We start from the raw sequence: 8,234 nt of genomic DNA on the forward strand, positions 1-8,234 counted from the left end.
GTTCCACGAGGGGACCGTATAATATGACGTACGATGCACGATGCACGGGACTACGAGAGGACTACGACTGACAGAGAACAATGTGCAAGATGTCGATCCGGCAAGTCTACCAAATGGTTTTTGGCCTGTGCACACTGTTACTGTTACGCACACGAGATGCCGTTACGCGTGATCGGAACGAGCCGTACGACTTGGCAGCAATTAGCAAGTTAGCACTTGCCGGCCAATCGTAGCAGTGCAGACGTACGAGAGAAAAAGATCGATTACCACGACGAAGACGATGTCATAACTTCTCAACCGTCTGATTTCGGTTTGTCCATGAAACGAATGGGTCATGGCTTACGGCGCTCACGAAGCCGATTTTCTTTGTATTCTATCTACGTGTTGTACGCTTCGATGACCACGCGACCGCTGCCGAACCTCGCCGACTTTTGCCGAACGAGCAACTGAATTTTGGTGCCCCGTACAGGCTTTTCCAATTTTCCGATTAATGAAATATTTACAGTTGTCATTGCTCGCTCACGTGTTCTAGGTTCTAGGAATATCGTATATGTCTTTTGGAAACTAGAGATTCCAGTTCTGTTCCAGTTTCTCTTATTTTACAGTGACAAATATCAAGGTATGAAACTCGATCGATGGTACGAATTTTAAAGGTAAATTCACGTCATTGAAATACTTGGATTTATTACTGGAAGAAGTAATTGTTACGTTACGATATTAACGAGGGCGAGAAATTATATATTTCTATGCAATTCCGTAGTTTCTCTCGTAGAAAGAACCACGTCTAAAAAATATTCATTTTGATCTGTTTCAAGCAGACTTCCTGCTCAGTCGGACAAATAAAGAATATGAACTTATGTTGGAACATAGTGCCATCTACCAGAGTCAATAACAGCTGCGAGTTTTTGAAAAACTGCCGCTTTGGAATTCGCAATACGTGATCAAAATTGCACATACAACAATTATTTAGAAATGTTTAATATGTATTAGAAGGAACATTCTATAATTCAAAGATATGTAGTTAACAAAAAGTTTACAGGGAATTCTGGTATTAGTATATTAGTAACAAATGTAATATTGCTATTGAATCTCATTGAAGTGGAATTAACATAATGTATATTTTGTAGAAGGTTAAAGCGACGAGCATGGATGAAAAATCGATGCATCGAAGTGCTTTTACTGCCAAATATTGCCAGTCAAATATTGACCGATTGAAGCAGAATAGACATGAACACAATACTTCAATGTTCAATATAGAAGCGAAAAACTAATTTTATCCTTTGAGGAAATATTTACTATACGTCATATTTTCATTATATGTATACATATATATTATACTGGGTACAATATTCACGACGTATATAAACTATATATATATATATATCACATATATATATTCATATAATATTTGAATTAGGAATTCCATCAACAAATTTACGTTTACATTGTTGTTCGGAAAAATTATTACAATCTAGATAAGACTCGTAACCACTACGAGATGTTTTGCTGGGAACAAGCTACGTTCCATTTGAAACGCTTTATCGAACGATGTATACTCCAAGCGATATCTGCGCGGATCGATTAAAACGAGACACCCTGTATGTATACGTAAATGTATCTATTAAATTACTTAACACATTGTGATATTGCACAACATTTTGGTACAGCTGTAATAAACGACTAATCAAATATTCAATATGCATCTTGTTGCACGCGATAGAATTCTAACGCAATCTGTATCTATATTTCTAGCTGACAAGAGGAAATCATTTTTGCAATCGAGGTCGATGAGTTTAACACTTATAAACTTAGACCTCTATACCTACTGTTGGAAGATGTCATTTACTTTTCCCCGATCAGAGAAGAAGCATTATTACAGATTCTATATGGAGAGCAGCCAAAAACAGGGACCCATAAATATCCAGAGAATCTGTCAGTTAATCTTAAACTATATTCGAATAAGCGAAATATCATATCGAAAGTCTGATTGTTCGTTCTATTATCCTGGAAATCTCATTACCCGAGTATTTTTGTCGAATTAGGGAAGCTCTCGCCGTAGCGATTCTTATTACCGTATTACTCGACTAAAACTATTTAATACGTGTATTTATTTATCCACAAGGAATACGTGTTCTCTGCAAAGAAGTCGCGGGCGAGCGACTGACGCGTTTTCGGCACGTTGCGGATTTCAATTTTCAGAGATAATAGAAGATCGTCGAAACGGGATCCATGGTAAACGAAAGGATAGGAACCAGCGTTCTGTCGTATTGGAATTTGGCTCTTTCTAAAGATCGTATCCTAGAATATCGTCGATACGATTCCAATGTTCTCCGATAATGAGAAACGCGTCGAATAAATTATTCGTTTAACGGATCGAAACTTTCTTTAAACTTTTCTTGCGCCGCCTTTTGGAAGATTTGGCGCATTACTAATAAACGTCACGTACTGTGTGTAACTGTATAAATTACAGGTTGGACAATGCGGAACAGAAGGGGTCATGCCGTTAACGAACGATTACATAAGCGACGCTTTCGTCAGAATTTTCCACCTTTGAACGAGTGCGTGTGACAGCTTATAAATTTTATATCATTTTTTTAAGGAGGACGGGACAAGCACACAGGAGATACTATTATCGCTAAATTATTGCAAATACCAATTTCGTTATGAGGTGGGTGCTACGTCATGTAAATTCTGGTCTCGAGTTCGTTTTTCCATTATCCAGACTTTTAGCATAATTTAATATTACATTAATGTGTATCGTTCGAAGAATACTCCACTGTTACTTTTCTGAGACGTAACACTTCTTGGAACGCGCATCTTAAATCACTTCGCTTAACAAATCCTTTGTCAGTTTCTAATCATAACAGTCGACCGAGGTTTCTCGTTAAAAGCTTGCACGATATTAGAATAGTAAATGCCTAGCGAGTCTCGTGCATAGACCATTTCAGATTACGAATACCATTTTGGAATTAAAGATTACGAATATTAAAAAATTGTTATTGATAAGCGTAGTTTGTCGCTTTAACGAGGAGGAATCAAAGATATAGCAAGGATAGAAGCAGCAGACTACCTGACCTTAAATATATCGCTATCGCTGAGAAGAATTATTGCACAGGAAAGATTAGCTGGCAAAGAACGACGATAGCACATGGACTGAAATATAAAATAGAAGAGAACCTGCCGTGTCAACAATGCAACACCGGGGAAATAGAAAATAGAAAACACATATATCAAGCGACTGCACGATGTACGCAGAAGGCCACTGAGACTATATACAGACACGCATCGAGGAATAAAGAATGGCCAGAGATAGGAAGAACAGCAACCGAAAGACAAATATGACAAGTGCAAGACCTTGTGAAGCGAGACGCCAAGTTGAGGGCTTCCTGCATGAACAGCGGACAGACCAGAGAAGAACTAGCAGGAACGAAATAGATTTAGATCGCCTAGATCAGCGGTAAATCAGCAGAATTAACAGCGATCCGGCAACAGGCGTTCAAGATTGCTTGCAACGTACCAAACAAAATCTGCGTCATTCTCGTCGGTAGTAAACTGAATTACCAAACGGAAAATTAAAATCAACCGGACAAACTCAAACCGTATGAGTTTCTCCTTAAGGCATGTAACTTGAGAAGACAATGACCAGCTGATCTCGAACGAGCTATAGAAGGAGGAGGACTTGTAACGACGTATAATAGATCTGAGGCACTAAACCACTAAATCAGCCTACAGAATCCTCACCACTTCGACCCTGATTGATGCAAAGGGAAGAAAAGAAACCGATGGCAAGGATGTTATCACATCCATCGACAACGTGTACCAGTTCTGACGACATACCAGTACCAGTGCTTGATGTATTGGAAATAAATCGCTGTGTAATTAGATTTTTCTCGAACGTGTCCTTTTACAATCTCCGTACGATACGATACAGTATTTTGTTTCAATGGCACAGCACGATGGCTTTCTCAAGATATTAATCAGATCATTAAAATATTAAGTGAAAATTCGAGAGCTTCGACGGAGACAGGGGAATTTCTTTCGAGACACGTGTCAACAGTTCGATTCGTCTGGGCTTTCGTTTCGTCGAATTTGGCATGTGGCCAGCATGCAGGAACTCGAATGGCATCAACTGTATTAGGTTCAATAACTTGCACGTGGCATTTATGTTCACGATGATGCAGTCAGCTTTAATTAAAATAACTAACGTGCTGCGCGTAACATTATAGCGTAGAGAAGGCCGGTCGCGCCGCGTGAATCGACAATGAATTATTGTCACTTTTCTTTGGCCAGCAATCGCTGATCCATTGACACATAAAGAGCATCGCAGTATCGCCGATTTTCATCAGTCCCGGCAGAGAATTTTGTATGCTTCGTTCGTGTTGCTTCAAATAATTCGGCGCAAGTTAATGCACCCGGAATTAACCACCACCTATCGTACGAATTATTATTTGCGGACGATCCTGCTCGTGCATTCCTTCCCAATTTGTATGGACGATTAAGAGAAGAGCAACGTGCTTCGCTTTCTGTCAATAATACAAGAAATATCTGGTCTATGCTTGCGTTATAACGCGAACGGTATATTTTCAATAGCTTTTATTTGTTAGTCCTTCGTTCTGAAATCGTTTCAACGATTATTACATTGCATCGTTTAAATATCGAGTTGGAATATGCAAATGAACAATGTTGCACATTCTCACGCCGAGAATTATCATATACCTCGAGTGAAACGGTAAATATTAAGAGAAATCATTGTTACGATCAGTTAGTTATCTAATTATTGCTCATTCCAATTATAGTCGGGTTTTCATATCGTGAGGCACAGTTAGAATACGTACGCTAGAGTTTTATCCTTTAATATAACAATCGGCCTGCTACACCAGTAGCAATTACTTGCTAATTAGTTATTTTAAGACAATTGAAACATAACCGAGTTCATCGTTTAAACTAGATTACTGACACGTATGTGTATCGTTCATGAGACTCTGAATCCTCCAATTAAAAAAGAAATTGGACTGTTGGACGCTTGCAATTGTTTTAATGCAAAGGAGATTGAAATTAATTTTTTATAATCGAATTAGCGAAATAGGCAGTAACAGATTCGAATAATTATCGTATTTGCATATTAAATAATCCATTGAAACAATCTAATTACTTCAATTTTCCTTTTATCAACAAGCGAACATTTTCGCTGCACCGGACACGTATCTTGCAATTGCTGTTACATAAAAAATTATTATTGTATTTCCTACTTACTGAAAAAGTATTTTATTGTTTTCTTCCTTTGTGTATAATTTACACAAACGTGTTGTCATAAAATTCCGGGAATATTAACATGCCACGTATATGTTTGTATGCATACAATTTTCCGCAAGTTTATAAACATTTTAATATTTAGATATTTGCGACATTGCGCCGAGTATCTTATCAAAGTTTACAGCCGAATTAAATATTTACCATAGCTTTCATCGCGTTCTTGCCACTGCTGTATTGCCAACTTGTTTATTTTGTATCGACCGTATAAAATATTTGTTTCTTCGTAGTCGCATTATGAATCGTTCATTTCAAATATACTATTAAATAAACGTATCAGCATAGAGGAAAGCGTTACGTGCATTTTATTCAATTTTGTACTTTTAAATCTCCCATAAATTATAAATACATAAAATTCTGCAGTCTGATCATACGAAATGTGTACGATATATTTAGTTTAGCACATTGCGGATCGCTGATCCAGCGTTGATATCATACGAACGTGCATCCGTACAAATCTGATCGTAAATACATCGACAGTCGTAAGTACTTTGACGCACGAGTGTTAGTAAAGTATGTGAATTAATGGGAAATTAACGATCAAAGGCAATGCTATCTTCTCGAAATTAGCATGATACGAAACTTAAATTGTCCATTTAAGAGCTTGTTAGTCTTACGTTGAAATTAAGTACAAGACTCGTCCTGGTGTAATAAACGTAATTCCTGGAATTGAGAGAAAAATATCAGGTTGGAAGAACCTTCTCTATGTTATCTGCAGCGTGGCGACCAAATGAATCCAGGTAAATAAATTCCTCGAGTATCGAAATTTCTTCGCAATGCACGACGCTTACAAATGTTAATCCTTTCATCGCGTATCACGATTAAAGAGTAAGCGTCATCGTACCCTGATAACAATCGTCACATTCAGTTAGTTTTAATCCTAATGCGATCCTCCGATTGTCACATTTCTATCTCACTCTTCATTCAGCGAGTAAATCACTTTTCGTGTTTTTTGAAGTATAAAACAATCCTGCATCGTTCTGTCCGTAATTTTCTAACTAAATTACATGCTGTCAGAAATAAACACGCGTCTACGTACATTCGAGCCACGGTATACAAGACGTACAGTGTTATCCAGACACTTATACGGCCAAAAGTAGCAGTTAAAATGCAGCTGAATGCGCGACTTTTTATTTGTATTCAACGTATGAATGAATTCAAGTTTAAGGACACTGGAATGATTTTCTTCAACCGCCAGCTGCTTCCTTTTCTTTCTCAATGAAACGTTCGTTCCGCTCTTAATGTTCACGCGTATAATGTGATCAATATTTTATACGAGCGATATGCTCGCGTATAAACTCGAATTTTAAGTGCAAATTTTGTTACGCGTGTTTCACCATACACGCAGAATGAACAGTCATATGGTAGAAATAAATATCTCGACGGTTCTTCTCTTTTTCAAACGAGATCAGGATGTAAGAAAATTTTGTAATAAATCGGAAAATCTTCTTGAGAATTGCTGGTAATAACCTGGCGGTGTGTAAATATTGTTACCACATCACACGGTATATATGTAGAGGAGGTGTTGATTAAAAAAAGAAAGTAATTGTAATCTTTAAATTTAGGCTGGCGAAAATGAAGAATGAAAGACGTAATTCATGGAGAGCACGCGTAGAATGTGTCGTAACGATTACTAAAGAATGCAACACACAGAGGACCCCGACCCACTCTCTATTGCGATTCACACGTGTATATTAAGTATAACGAACACTTCACAAATGTATCATTTACGATCGGCTTCGTTAAAGAAATAATAAGTGGCAAACCACGCGAACGATCGGGGAAAGTAGCATTAAAAAGAAAAAAAACCAATCGTTTAAAAAGTGGACAATTTTGTACGAATAACCCGTAATTCGTATCTATTTTACAAAATTGGCAAATATATAGCGTTAAATAAGAAATGAAAGAGTAAAATACGCGAAGCATTGAAATTCAGTACCTGTCGAAATGTTCCTGTCTGCACGAATATATACAGGGTGTCCCACGTAACTAGAGTAACCTGTAGCTCTGAAACAATACAGCGGAATCTTCTATACGAGCATCAACATTATTCCAACGTCGTATCGAATATGAACATTTTCTACATATTGAAATACTGTATGAAAATATACAAGGTGTCTACGCACTTGGCTTCCACGAGATTTCTGTTAACCACAGTAACGAACGAGGACGTAATTGATAAAAAATTAAGTCCAAGAGACGGCGATAATATGCTGGCAAATGCCACGTTGAACGCGAAGAACGAAGAACGCCGGACAGGGCATGGGATAAATTTTTGCCGTATGAAATAACAGAAGAAAATCAAGAACTAGACTGCAGTGGAAACGACGAATAGGCCAAGTCGTAGCAATGCTACGTAGAATACCTGGATGCGACGATACGCGATACTGTGGCTTTTACCATCACCATGATGGTGGATGCGACTCTAATAAGATAAAGAGTAACAATTAAATTAGATTTTGATGAACGTATGTGGAGGAAGGTGAGCAGGTATGTGGCGTGTAGTTAGGTATGAAAAAGTATTTACGTAAAACGTAAAAAACGTATGAAAAGAGGAGTGAGCAGAAAGCAAACAAACAATTATCACGCAAGGTCTAAAATGCTGAATGAAACCGCGCAGGTCGCGATATAACGACACGGAGTGGTTAATTTTTAAATAACGATTAGATTACAAAAGCAGCAAATTGTCGAAATAAAATACGAAAAATGAAATGATCATTATTTAATGGAATAAGGAAATGCATAATATTCGTGCAAGAAGAAAATCCAGATCTGAATATGTATTGTGGTGGAAATCGAAATGAAAAACACCGTGGTTAAAATTCGAAAAGAACTTCTTCACGGTATATCGAAATACCGTACGTTGGCTGCTCGTGACTTTCGTGTCTATTCGTTTTTGATAAAGAAAGTTTTACGTTTACTTT

General features: G+C 37.6%; 1 long non-coding RNA gene across 1 annotated transcript; it reads left to right on the top strand.

Annotated features, from left to right (window-relative positions):
* The first annotated feature begins 407 nt into the window (after window positions 1-407).
* Window positions 408-5,706, top strand: LOC143303859 (uncharacterized). Its single transcript, XR_013060517.1, has 4 exons — window positions 408-1,048; window positions 1,128-1,598; window positions 1,753-2,668; window positions 3,013-5,706. It is a non-coding gene; the product is annotated as an uncharacterized LOC143303859 (long non-coding RNA).
* Window positions 5,707-8,234: the final 2,528 nt, after the last annotated feature.

Source organism: Bombus vancouverensis, chromosome 17, assembly GCF_051014615.1.
Source record: "Bombus vancouverensis nearcticus chromosome 17, iyBomVanc1_principal, whole genome shotgun sequence".
Taxonomy (NCBI): domain Eukaryota; kingdom Metazoa; phylum Arthropoda; class Insecta; order Hymenoptera; family Apidae; genus Bombus; species Bombus vancouverensis.